We start from the raw sequence: 15,263 nt of genomic DNA on the forward strand, positions 1-15,263 counted from the left end.
TCCTTGTGTTAGAAATTAATCTTTTAATTTCTATCTTTTACTTTCTTCTTCCTTCTTTCTTCCTTCTTACTTAACTTTTCTTTCTTAGGTTTTCTTTTCTTGGTTTTCTTTTCTTTGGGCCCAGGCCTAGTACCAACTCATGCGCGTTCCCTAATAGGTTGGGGTTGCGAGCCACCAATCCTAAAAGAGCAGACCTCGGTCTACCAGGGCCAAGACCTCGGAAATGGTCACTTGGATTTGTTTAACGACAAGCTCTTGGATGTCGGGTACTAGCCTCTTGCTTGACTTACTTTTTATCTTTCTTATTCTTTTATCTTCCTTATTATCTTTTATTAAAGATTGTGGAAGTCCTTTAAATATACTTAACAAGTATGGATGTATAATCAACTAACCATGCTATATAACAGAATAAAACAAGTAACTTAAAGCTTACTGATCATGCTATAAGCTAAACTAAAGAAAGCAATTTAAAGCCTTTGAATCATACGGTGAAAACATGGCAAAGGATGCTATTTTAGTGCTTCTAAACATGCTGTAAAATCAAGTATGGAATGATTCTAATCATGCTATAAATAAAGCAAAAGGAAGCTAACTTTGGGGCTTTCTAAGTATGCTGTAATAAAAGCAATATATGTAACTCTACACTTTCTATCATGCTGTAGAAACAGAGCATGGAATGCTACTTTAAGGGCTTCTAAACCTGCTATTAAAACATGACAAAGAATACTACTTTAAGGCCTTTAAACATGCTATACAAAATAAGGTAACATGCTACTTTAAACTTCTTAAACATGCTATAAACGAAGCGTAAAGGAAACTAATTTGATCTTGCTAATCATGCTACAAAATAGAGCAAAAAGGAAGCTAATTTTGGACTTCCTAAACATGCTGGATAGGGTAGCAAAAGAATGCGACTTTAAGCTTTCTAACATGCTGTAAATAGAGCAAAAGAATACAACTTTAAGCTTCTTAAACATGCTGTCCAAAAACTAAATCCCTAATCAACTTTGATTCTATACCACATGACCTGAAAGCAAGGAAGGAAACTATAACAGAATATAGAGCTCAGACTGTATACTAATGCTTGCAAGAACTAATCTAGGAACTAGCATAGATGGTTGGAAACTAAAATGAAACCCAACGAAAATCCATCTGATGCAAATTCGACAAACTGTCAAGCTACACGATCCAGTTGCAACCCAATGGTAGGAAACATAAATCTGTACAGCATGCTTTAAATTCCAACATAAAGAATCTAACATCTCTAACAGGCAATTCATACAAATGGAATGGAAGGGAAACCTTAGCAATTCGGCTAGGTCCACAGAGCATGGAGAGAAAAGCCCTAGCATATGATTTCACTCGGCACAACAAAATCCGAAAGCAAGGAAACGAAATCCAAAGATTCGGAGCAACTCCTACCACAGGTGAGTAGTACTTACTTGCTTTCTTGGACTTACAACCGAGAAGAAGGGAAGGAGGGCTTCTAGGGCTCGGTAGCAGCTTTTCCGGCGTGTTCTCGGAGCTCTCGGGCTTCTCTCCGTCGGGAACAGCCACCGTGGATGAGGGACGGCTGGAATCAAGTCTCGCCGGCGCCGAAATCTCCAACCCTAGCTCGCTCTAGGTTTCCGCCGCAGCTTTGCGCCGTCGCGAGGGAGAAGAGCGAAGTTAGGTTTTGGGGAAAAGAAAACTTAAACCTTCTCTTATAATTCGGGTTTTTCCATTATAACTATACTTTATATCCAATTCTCTCCATATTAGTTTGACAAAGTCCGTGTAGCTCAGCTGGTTTGTGCCGGTTTTGCTTAAAGCCCAGCTCATGGGTTCGAATCCCAGCCGCGCACTTTTATTCCCCTTTTATTCAAAACGCTCTAACTATAGCTTAAATATATTCCACCTCCTATATAATTAACAAAGCTTTTGTAGACCGGTTGGTTTGCTGCGCTTTGACTAAGTCAAGGATCGCGGATTCGAGTCTCGGCTGCCACTATTTTCCTTCTTATTTATTCTTATTCCTAACTGCTATTTATATACATATTGCTCCATATACAATTAACAAAAACTCGCTGGCTTAATTGGTCAGACCGGTTTTGGCTTGGGTCAGTCTGACCCGAGGTCCCGGGTTCGAACCTCTTCTCCAACACTTTTTGCTTAAACTTCTTTGGTTTTGTAAAAATGTTAAACGACCTCCAAAAATTACGCAAAAATACTCTAAAAATTTCTAAAAATCCCTAGAATGTTTTAAAAGATTTTCAAATATCTTTATGGACATTTGAAACTCAGAATAGGGAAAATTGGGTCGTTACAATCCCCCATACCTTATAAAAAGTTCGTCCTCGAACTTAGAATAGCTCTGGATGCTTCTGTCTCATACTGTCCTCCCGCTCCCAAGTGATTTCCTCGTGCTTCTGGTTCTGCCAGACGACCTTCACTAGTGGTACTTCTTTATTTCTCAATCTCTTGACTGCTCTATCCACTATCTGTGTAGGTCTGCTCTCATAACTAAGATCCTCTTGGATCTGCACTGACTGAGGCTGAATCACTTGGCTCGGGTCATGGAGACACTTCTTTAGCATAGAGACATGAAACACATTGTGTATTGCTGACATGTCTTGTGGTAAGTCCAGCCTGTAAGCTACTTTCCCAATCCTCTCTATGATCAGGTAAGGTCCTACCTAGCGAGGACTTAATTTGCCCTTCTTGCCAAATCTCATCACTCCCTTCATAGGAGCGACCTTGAGGGAATCTCCTACTTGGAATTCCAATGGCCTACGGCGTGTGTCAGCATAACTCCTCTGTCTGCTCTGGGCAGTCTCAATTCTCTGTCTGATTTTCTGGATTGCTTGAGTAGTCTCATCTATCACCTCTGTCTGAATGCCCAACTCTGCTTCTATCTCTTTTCTCTCTCCTGCTTCTTGCCAGCATATGGGTGATCTGCATTTCCTGCCATATAGTGCTTCATAAGGTGCCATCTTGATGGTAGCCCGATAGCTATTGTTGTAAGCGAATTCAGCTAAGCACAAATACTTGCACCAACTTCCTTTGAAATCTAGCGCACAAGCTCTGAGCATGTCTTCTAAAATCTGATTCACTCGCTCTGTGTTTGGTGCCTAATGCATTCTGAACGCACTCCCAAAAGTGTGAGGTGAAGCGCCCATCTCTATCGGAAACGATAGATTTAGGAACTCCATGAAGTCTGATTACCTCTTTAACATATAGCTGGGCCAACTGCTCTATGGAGTGGTGCACCTTGATGGCTAGGAAATGAGCGGACTTGGTCAATCGATCTACTATTACCCATATCGCATCATATCCATTGGTGGTTCTTGGAAGACACGTTATGAAGTCCATGGATATATCTTCCCATTTCCATTCGGGAAGAGGACAAACTCCTCCTGGTCTCTCGTGTTCTGCTTTGACTCTCTGCATGTCAGGGGTATCGACATACTTAGCTACATCTCTTTGAGTCCCGACCACCAAAACCTCTGTTTCACATCTTGGTACATCTTGGAAGAACCGGGATGCATGGAATATGGTCTGTGAGCTTCCTCTAAGATCTTCTTTCTCGGTTCCTCATCATTGGGCACGCAAATGCGACTCCCGATAAAGAATTCCGCTATCTGTCACTCTAAACTCCGAGTTGTCTTCCTTCTGTATCCCTTGCTTGATCTTCTGAATGTCCGGATCTTCACTTTGCTTTCTCTGTATCTCCACAAGCGGTGTAGACTCTAAGGTCAATGTAGAGAGCTGTCCTTCGATAATTTCAAGCCCAAACTCGACAATTCCTCTGCAGTGGCAGGGCTAGTGATGACAAAGACATCGGTGATGCACTAGATTTTCTGCTGAGTGCATCCGCCACTTTGTTAGCTTTGCCTGGGTGGTAGAGAATTTCACGGTCGTAATCTTTGACCAATTCCAGCCACCTACGCTGTCTCATGTTTAAGTCCTTCCGAGTGAAGAAGTACTTAAGACTCACGATGATCCGTGAAAATTCTACACTGGACTCCATACAAATAATGTCGCCAGAGTTTAAGTGCAAAACTACAGCCATTTCGAGATCATGAGTAGGGTAGTTCTTCTCATAGTCTTGAGTTATCTGGAAGCATAAGCTATGACCTTCCTTCTTGCATGAGTACAGCTCCTAAACCCATCTTGGAAGCATCACTAGATGTCGAAACTCTTGTCGCCCTGTGGAACAGTTGGTCAGTCTCTTCTTTAGCTCTTGGAAGCTCTGCTCACATTTATCCGACCATTCGAATCTCTTGTCCTTTCTGGTGAGAGCTGTGGAGAGGTTATCCTGGAAAAATCCTCCATGAACTTCCTGTAGTACCCCGCTAAACCAAGGAAGCTTCGATCTCTCTGACATTCTTGGGTCTACTCCAGTTGTTGACCGCCTCCATTTCTGGATCCACCAGAATGTCTTCCTTAGAAATTATGTGACCTAAAACGCCACCGATTAACCGTAACTCGCACTTGGAGAATTTAGCATAAAGTTGCTTTTGGTGAAGAGTCTGCACTATCCTCAAAAGCGTGTCATGCTCCTCTGGGGTCCTTGAATAGACCAGAATGTCATCGATGAATACAATGACAAATTTGTCAAGATATTCTCTGAACACTCTGTTCATTAGGTCCATGAAGACCGCAGGTGCATTGGTCACTCCAAATGGCATAACTAAAAACTCGTAGTGTCCATATCTGGTTCTGAATGCCGTTCTGGGTATATCTCTTTCTTTCACTTTCAGCTGATGGTACCCAGAGCGCAAGTCTATCTTTGAGAACACCGTCGCTCCTCTTAACTGATCAAATAAGTCATCGATCCTGGGAAGGGGGTACTTGTTCTTGATTGTCACTCGATTCAAAGCTCTGTAGTCTATGCACATCCGCATTGTCCCATCTTTCTTCTTGACAAACAACACAGGAGCTCCCCAAGGTGAGTGACTAGGGCGAATGAAGCCTTTGTCCAGTAACTCCTGTAGTTGTTCTTGTGACTCCTTCAGCTCTGCTGGAGACATGTGATACGGAGCTTTTGAAATTGGACCGGTTCCAGGAACCAATTCACTCTCAAATCCACTCATTTATTGGGAGGTAGTCCAGGTAGATCTGCTGGGAATACCTCGGGATATTCACAGACCACCCGAACCCCCTCTTTCTTACCTTCTTTCTGTTCTTCTGCACTTACTTGACTGGGGCTCCGGGCTCCCTACTGTCTTGTCTTCTATCTTGGCTGGCTTGAACTCTATAAACTCCTCATAGTGTTTGTTGGTGATAGAACTCTTCATAGAACTCTAACTGAAAATCTTCCCAGCTCATCTGATCAGCCGCTCTCTTGGTCTTTATCCTCTCCCACCACATACGAGCATCTCCAGACAGGCAGAAAGAGGCGCACTTGACCTTCTCGACTTCTAGCCAGTTAAGAAGCTCCATAGTGCTCTCTAGTGTTTTAAACCAAGCCTGGGCATCCCAGGGCTCAGTCGTGCCTGAGAAGCTCTCTGATTTCAGCTTCAGCCACTGGATGAGGTATGCTTCTTGTCTTCTAGGTGTTGTGGCGACTTCCAGGGCAACTGATGGGACTTCAGTCACCACCAGGGTCTCCATATTAATGGTTGGGAGAGTGGGAGGAGCTGGCTTCTGATTGGCCATTAGATTGGCAATCACTTGCTGCTGCTAGCTACTTGTCTCTGAAGTTGAGTAACTACTTCAGAGAGAATAGGCCCAGGGGTTCTGGGCCCTTCGTTCTCCTGAACTCGGTCCTCAGTACGGACGGTACGGGGACGTCCTCTTCTTGACATCTAATTATGCAGAGGAAAAAGACTAAATAGCTTCTCTAACCCTTCTAATCATACATATATATATGAATAAAGAAAAGGGAAACTAAATCTTCTATCTTACTTTAGTACTCAAAAAAATAAGTACTCTATACTGCAGTTAATAATAAGAAAAGCAGAATAAAGAAATGATTTAAATACTTTCTTACTTGGAGACGACAAGGATGATGCTGATGTGTGTGTGATGCTGGAGAATGGAACACTGCTCTGATACCAACTGTAACGACCACCCTTCTTACTACTACTCTCTAAGGGCGACCGTTACCTAACTCCTACTCTACTCACTAGTGTCACTTATGCTATTATTAGCGACACTTAGATTTATCACGGTTCAGAAAAATTCCTACCGAAAAATTTCGGCAGAGTCTCCCCTGTACCGGTGACCAAATCTATAATACACAAGATATATACACAGCCACATGCGGCTGGATCACAATTTATTCACAACCACGCAGTAATAAATCATGTCATAATCAAAAACTAATCTAGCAACATGAACTAAACTCAATCTCCCAGAATGAAGCATAATAAGCTACAATGCACATCAAACTCAATCATAACTCATAATTTCATAACAGAAATAAGGAAAATGAACTAGACATAAACTCTAAATAAATAAGTCTTGCTAGTCCCCTCTGGACCTCTCCATAGTTCAGTCACCACACACATCCATCATCACCACCACCCTGTCGCCTCCCTTCATATCTTAGCTTTTCCTTTATCTGCAGTAGGAGGAAAAAGAAAAGTATCTATAAGCGAAAACGCTTAGTAAGTACTAATCTATCTCACAAAAACTCGAAATGCATACATGAAATGCATAAGTGCTGAAACTGAAATAATAAAGCTATCTGCATGTGCTCATGGTATACAGAAAATGAACGGAATACAAATCATACTCAGTATCAAGCAGGATAACAAGAAACTAACAATGTAAACTTAGAATCAAAGAAACTAACCATTCTTATTTATTCTAAGCTTGGAACTTATCTCATTTCTTATATCCTTGTGTTAGAAATTAATCTTTTAATTTCTATCTTTTACTTTCTTCTTCCTTCTTTCTTCCTTCTTACTTAACTTTTCTTTTCTTGGTTTTCTTTTCTTTGGGCCCAGGCCTAGTACCAACTCATGCGCGTTCCCTAATAGGTTGGGGTTGCGAGCCACCAATCCTAAAAGAGCAGACCTCGGTCTACCAGGGCCAAGACCTCGGAAATGGTCACCTGGATTTGTTTAACGACAAGCTCTTGGATGTCGGGTACTAGCCTCTTGCTTGACTTACTTTTTATCTTTCTTATTCTTTTATCTTCCTTATTATCTTTTATTAAAGATTGTGGAAGTCCTTTAAATATACTTAACAAGTATGGATGTATAATCAACTAACCATGCTATATAACAGAATAAAACAAGTAACTTAAAGCTTACTGATCATGCTATAAGCTAAACTAAAGAAAGCAATTTAAAGCCTTTGAATCATACTGTGAAAACATGGCAAAGGATGCTATTTTAGTGCTTCTAAACATGCTGTAAAATCAAGTATGGAATGATTCTAATCATGCTATAAATAAAGCAAAAGGAAGCTAACTTTGGGGCTTTCTAAGTATGCTGTAATAAAAGCAATATATGTAACTCTACACTTTCTATCATGCTGTAGAAACAGAGCATGGAATGCTACTTTAAGGGCTTCTAAACCTGCTATTAAAACATGACAAAGAATACTACTTTAAGGCCTTTAAACATGCTATACAAAATAAGGTAACATGCTACTTTAAACTTCTTAAACATGCTATAAACGAAGCGTAAAGGAAACTAATTTGATCTTGCTAATCATGCTACAAAATAGAGCAAAAGGAAGCTAATTTTGGACTTTCTAAACATGCTGGATAGGGTAGCAAAAGAATGCGACTTTAAGCTTTCTAACATGCTGTAAATAGAGCAAAAGAATACAACTTTAAGCTTCTTAAACATGCTGTCCAAAAACTAAATCCCTAATCAACTTTGATTCTATACCACATGACCTGAAAGCAAGGAAGGAAACTATAACAGAATATAGAGCTCAGACTGTATACTAATGCTTGCAAGAACTAATCTAGGAACTAGCATAGATGGTTGGAAACTAAAATGAAACCCAACGAAAATCCATCTGATGCAAATCCGACAAACTGTCAAGCTACACGATCCAGTTGCAACCCAATGGTAGGAAACATAAATCTGTACAGCATGCTTTAAATTCCAACATAAAGAATCTAACATCTCTAATAGGCAATTCATACAAATGGAATGGAAGGGAAACCTTAGCAATTCGGCTAGGTCCACAGAGCATGGAGAGAAAAGCCCTAGCATATGATTTCACTCGGCACAACAAAATCCGAAAGCAAGGAAACGAAATCCAAAGATTCGGAGCAACTCCTACCACAGGTGAGTAGTACTTACTTGCTTTCTTGGACTTACAACCGAGAAGAAGGGAAGGAGGGCTTCTAGGGCTCGGTAGCAGCTTTTCCGGCGTGTTCTCGGAGCTCTCGGGCTTCTCTCCGTCGGGAACAGCCACCGTGGATGAGGGACGGCTGGAATCAAGTCTCGCCGGCGCCGAAATCTCCAACCCTAGCTCGCTCTAGGTTTCCGCCGCAGCTTTGCGCCGTCGCGAGGGAGAAGAGCGAAGTTAGGTTTTGGGGAAAAGAAAACTTAAACCTTCTCTTATAATTCGGGTTTTTCCATTATAACTATACTTTATATCCAATTCTCTCCATATTAGTTTGACAAAGTCCGTGTAGCTCAGCTGGTTTGTGCCGGTTTTGCTTAAAGCCCAGCTCATGGGTTCGAATCCCAGCCGCGCACTTTTATTCCCCTTTTATTCAAAACGCTCTAACTATAGCTTAAATATATTCCACCTCCTATATAATTAACAAAGCTTTTGTAGACCGGTTGGTTTGCTGCGCTTTGACTAAGTCAAGGATCGCGGATTCGAGTCTCGGCTGCCACTATTTTCCTTCTTATTTATTCTTATTCCTAACTACTATTTATATACATATTGCTCCATATACAATTAACAAAAACTCGCTGGCTTAGTTGGTCAGACCGGTTTTGGCTTGGGTCAGTCTGACCCGAGGTCCCGGGTTCGAACCTCTTCTCCAACACTTTTTGCTTAAACTTCTTTGGTTTTGTAAAAATGTTAAACGACCTCCAAAAATTACGCAAAAATACTCTAAAAATTTCTAAAAATCCCTAGAATGTTTTAAAAGATTTTCAAATATCTTTATGGACATTTGAAACTCAGAATAGGAAAAATTGGGTCGTTACAAACACTAATGATCCGAATATGGGAATATCTTGCCCATGTGCAAAATGTGGCAATCTAAAGAAGAAAAATATACAAACTATCAGGGCACATCTGTATTGTAACGGTATAGATATGACATATCATACATGGATATGGCACGGCGAAAGATCTACGATAGAGATTTCACAAAATGAAAGTGACCAAGTAGGGCCAAATGAATATGTTCGTGAGGAACCAATAAATATGGTTCATGATGCATATGATAGTTATGCTGAGAATCCAACCCAATTCAATAAGCTTCTTGAAGATGCCGAGACACCTTTATATCCGGGATGCACTAAATTTACAAGGTTATCTGCAATTGTGAAATTATTCAACTTGAAGGCCAAATATAGTTGGAGTGATAAAAGTTTCACTGACCTACTCAGTTTGTTAGGAGAAATACTTCCAGATGACAATAAATTGCCTTTATCTCTGTATGATGCAAAGAAAAGCTTATCTGCATTAGGGATGGATTATGTAAAAATTCACGCTTGTCCTAATGATTGTATCTTATACCGGAAGGAGTATGAGGATTTAACTAATTGCCCTACTTGCGGGATGTCAAGGTGGAAGTTGGGAAAAAAAATATGATAAATGAAGGAATTCCTGCCAAGGTTTTGTGGTACTTCCCCCCTATTCCAAGATTTCAAAGAATGTTTCGGAATAAAGAGATATCTAAGGAGTTGACTTGGCATGCCGAAAAAAGACTTTGTGATGGATATTTACGCCATCCAGCTGATACACCTTCTTGGAAAATAGTTGATCGCAAATGGCCAGATTTTGGTATTGAGGCAAGAAATCTCAGATTGGCTATATCAGCTGATGGGATGAATCCTCATGGTTTAATGAGTTCTGCATATAGTTGTTGGCCAGTTTTAATGATTACTTATAATCTTCCTCCATGGTTGTGTATGAAGAGAAAATTTATGATGCTCACATTGTTAATTTCTGGTCCCAAACAGCCGGGAAATGATATTGATGTTTACTTAGCACCTCTAATTGATGACTTAAAATGCTTATGGGATATAGGTGTCGAAGCATATGATGCATATCGCCAAGAAACTTTTATGCTTAGGGCTATCTTATTATGGACGATCAATGATTTTCCTGCATATGGGAACATGTCAGGATGCATTGTGAAAGGATATCATGCATGTCCTATTTGTGGTGAAGATACCTATTCAACAAGGTTGAAGCATAGTAGGAAAATGTCTTATACAGGTCATAGAAGGTTTCTACCTGCAACTCATCCTTATCGAAGGCAACGGAAGGCATTTAATGGGAACCAAGAATTTAACCCTGCTCCAAAACCATTAAGTGGCGATGAAGTTTTTGAAAGAGTTGAAAGAATTAATTGTCATTGGGGAAAAATGAGTAGAAAGTCTCAGTCGAATGATGATGTAAAATCATGCTGGAAAAAAAATCAATTTTCTTTGAACTTCAGTATTGGAAACATCTATACATTCGACATGTTCTTGATGTGATGCACATTGAAAAGAATATTTGTGAAAGTCTTATCGGAACGTTACTTGATATTCCAGGAAAAACAAAGGATGGAGTAGCAGCGAGATTAGACCTTTTGGAAATGAATGTCAGGATAGATTTGGCACCAAGGATGGGGGAGAAGAAAACATTTTTGCCAGCAGCCTGTTATACACTTAGTAAGGATGAGAAAAGGAAAATTTTGAATTCTTTGTTTGGAATACAACTTCCATCATGTTACTCATCTAATGTTAAAAACCTCGTGTCGTTGAAGGACTTAAAACTTATTGGCCTTAAGTCACACGACTACCACGCTTTAATGCAACAATTGCTTCCTGTGGCGATACGTGGTGTTTTGCCCAAACATGTTAGAGACACTATCACTCGCTTGTGTTTCTTCTTCAATGTGTTATGTAATAAAGTGATAGATGTTTCAAGGATGGATGATATGCAAAGAGAGATTGTGACAATATTGTGTTTACTTGAAAAGTATTTCCCCCCTTCATTTTTTGATATAATGATTCATTTAAGTGTTCATCTTGTGCGGGAGGTGAAACTGTGTGGACCGGTTTGGTATAGGTATATGTATCCATTTGAAAGATACATGAAGATTTTGAAAGGTTATGTGCGAAATCGCAATCGACCTGAAGGGTGTATGGCTGAATCTTATATTGCTGAAGAGGCTGTTGAATTTTGCTCAGACTATCTGTCTAGTGTGCACACAATTGGGATCCCATCAAGTCATCGACAAATAGAACTTACTAAGCCTTTATCAGGTGCAGTAGTCTACTCCACTACTCACGATGAGTTGACGCAAGCACATCGTTATGTATTGGCAAATGATGCTGAGATTGATCTCTATATCGAGTAATGTATCTAACTTATTAATATTTTAATGTGGTTTGCTTACATTCTGTTGGTTTATTTATACCAAATAATTTGATTAGGGAACACATGACGTATTTGAATGCAAGATTTCCTCGTAAGGCTAAGTCCAAGAAGTGGTTACAAGATGAGCATAATCGAACGTTTATTACTTGGTTGCGTGATCGTGTAAGTTTCTTTAGTATTACATATTGGCATACATTCATTTTCATATTTATGCATAATTAAATATTTATTGCATAAAAAATTTAGGTTGCTGATGTAGTTGACCATTCCACTCATCAAGTTTCAGAAAGATTGATGTGGATAGCTCGCGGGCCTAACAAGCAAGTACTAAAATACTCTAGCTATTTGATTGATGGGGTTACTTATGCTACAAAAGAGCGTGATGCTATACGAGTTGTTCAAAACTCCGGAGTCAGCTTAGTTGCAAAGACAATGCAAGTTGCAAGTGCAAAGGATAAAAATCCTATTGTGTCAGATATGGTTTTTTATGGAGTTATAGAAGAAATATGGGTAGTTGATTACCATAAATTTCAACTTCCAATGTTTAAATGTAATTGGGTGGAGCATAATAACGGCATTAAAGTAGATGATCTTGGTTTCACATTGGTAAACCTCAATAGACTTGGATTCAAATCTGACGCTTTTATCCTGGCAAGCCAAGCAAAGCAAGTATTTTACATTGAAGATCCCGAAGATCCTTTATGGAGTGTTGTACTTGCAACACCAAACAGAGACTACTTTGAATACCTAAAGGGCGAAGAGTTAGAGGACACTGCTATCCACTATCAATGTTTTAGTAGGGGGTTACCATCAATGGATATTGACGGAGAAGATGATAATGAACCACCATGTATTCGTGAAGACTGTGATGGAAGTTGGATTGACAATATTTAATTGCTGAATTTTTGCTTTTGATTATAAGTGTGTAAACAATTTACCTATGAGGATGAATTTGTGGACAATATTAATATGTTATATTCCTCACTTTAATTCGAATCAGATATGTTGTGATGTTATTGCAAGTTTCTGCTTTTATCTTTTATTTTTTTTCATACTGTTGTGAATTTGTTGGTGTAAATATATCATCTTGCTGTGAGTTTATGCATGTTTCTAACTAAACTTATGTTGATCAGTCTAAGTTGTTACAGATCAATGGATTCTACTAGAAAGAGTAAGAGAATAGGGCAACTTGCAAAGTTGGACAAGGGTAAAGAAGTCATTACAGTTGCCCGTGAAGAGAGTTGCGAGGGTGATAAAGTGTTGGATTCCAAAGACACTATCTCCTCAAGAACTTCTAGAGGTCGCACACAGTTGGATAAGATTACAAAGCAAAGAATGCAAGGTATTAGAAATGAGGTGTCATTCAATAATTTTGGACAACCGATAGGACCAGCTGCTGTAGCCATGCAAAGTTACATTGGTGTCTTGGCTCGGCAAAAGGTTAATATTAAATACAAGACATGGAAGCAAGTCCCAATTGCTGTCAAAGAATTAATATGGGAATCAGTCAATGTAAGCAAGTTAGCATGTTTTAACAATTATAATATTTCACTACTAATGATAGATATATTTTATGTTTGTCTTAATTAATCTTATTAATGTTTTCCACTTATTTGATGTACAGTTGATTTATAATGTTGACTCAAAGTGGAAAAAGGGATGTTTGAGGTCTGCAAACAGTAAGTGGAGGCAATACAAGACCCATCTCACCCAAAAATTTATTTTAAGCAGGCGTGACAAACCTGAGGAGTTGAATGAGCCACCTATTGGCTTTGAAATTACAAGAGAAGATTGGCGTGCGTTTGTCATTAGTCGCATTTCTGAAGATTTCATTGTAAGATTCTAAATTTTTTCTTTTGAAACTATTCGATCATAATTCATTATGTATTATTCAAATTTGATATGTCGCCTGTTTGAAATAACTAGAAACTCAGTGATCAACAAAAAGAGCGAAGGAAAAAAAATAGATATCCTCATCGACTCTCATGCAAAGGGTATGCACGCTTTGCTGAAGAAATTGTAAGTATTTTTAAAATATATTTCCTCTAAGAACCCTCTAATTGATTCACATTAAATTATTTCACATTTGTTATTTGATTTTTCTTTGTTGTAGGGGACTGAATTATGTGATGATAATGACATCAATAGAGCTATTATGTGGAAGAAAGGACGCGCCAACAAAGGAGGAGAGTTTGAAGGTGAAGATTTGGTGGACACAGTACACAAGATTGTAAGTAAATTTTCATGTTCTTCTGATAATGACTTCAATATATCTTCTAGTTTTCGAGAGTAAAGTTGCATGCATGCATACCCTTTGCGTGAGGAAGCCAAGGCAAGCAGTGCAATGAGGAGTTTAACAACCATTCCTTGCATAGCTTGAATTCTCAGTACTAGAGCATGTATTGAGGAAGTAAATGGTGAATGAATGCATTGAGAGCTTAGAGGTGACGGGTTTATATAGAACAGATGTGGATTTACTAGGTATCTAGGTTTGAAATGTTCTTACTTGGAGAAGAGATCAAGTCGAAAAGTCTATTACATGCAGTGGTTTCCTTTTGCTGCAATCAATTAATGGTGAATGCATTGAGAACTTAGAGGTGATAGCTAGAGTTTCTATAGAACAGATGCAGATAAATCAACCAGGTTTGAAACGTTCTTGGCAGTAAGAAATTTGTAAGCTTCAGTAACCCAAGGGCCAGTAAAGTTGTTCCCCAGACCACTGCTCTGAAGCTTCTATTATGTTTTCCCACTTAGGAAATAAAGATTAAAGAATATATAACAACCATTGCTAAATGTGTATAACTTTTATAATTTCACATCGTTTATTTATTAATTGTTTACGTACATATTTTCATCTTAAATTTATTTTTCAGTTTTTTCTTGATAAGTATAACTTTGATTATTCTCATGTCTTATATTTTTCATTGTCATATGTCCACATATTCATCCTAATATTCTCATCTACATTTCCTTATAAATAACTCATTATCTCCTATTTTAATACCGATCTTATTATTATATTATATGCTTATAGAAAATGGAAGGTGTGATACGCATGCACTTACATTACATTTCACAAAAAGCTAATTCTATAAGCAAAAATTAGATCCAGAAGAAGAAACAAAATTGAGATAAGATAAAGGACTGAAGGAGAAGTTTGTTTGGTCTACCGGCCCGCCTAACATTACAAAATTGAGATAAGATAAAGGACTTAAGATAAACAAAATTTGTTTGTTTGGACTTACATTACATTTCATGCATGTCCGATACTTCCCTAACTTCTCCTACTGGCCCGCCAGTTAACTACAGGTAACAGCAACAAAAGAACAAACAGTGCTTTTCATTCACATTCATTGTTAATTTGTATAAAAGAAAGAGAGGGAGCTTCAGAGAACTAACTCACCTCCTTTAGCATCAAAGACTTCGGAATAACACTGCATACAAGGACATAAGTGCATGAGGCACAACTCAATTAATAAGTTAATAAGAAACGATATATTAAAATGAACTCTTTAATTTGTATACACATTTAGCAGGTTTACTTTTGATTATTCTTTCCTGCAACTCCAGACAATTAGCTTCAATTATGTGGTGGTCCTCTCTTTATGGGTTTGTGTAGTGAAAATTTATTAAAATTTTGTCATTTTATTAAACTTGTAGTCAATTGCTCAATCAAATATGTGCCTTTTTTAGAACTGTGCAGAAGTAAATATATGATTGAATGCCAAAAAAGGAAAAAATATTTCAAAGTC

The sequence above is a fragment of the Zingiber officinale genome, chromosome 2B, assembly GCF_018446385.1.
Source record: "Zingiber officinale cultivar Zhangliang chromosome 2B, Zo_v1.1, whole genome shotgun sequence".
NCBI lineage: Eukaryota > Viridiplantae > Streptophyta > Magnoliopsida > Zingiberales > Zingiberaceae > Zingiber > Zingiber officinale.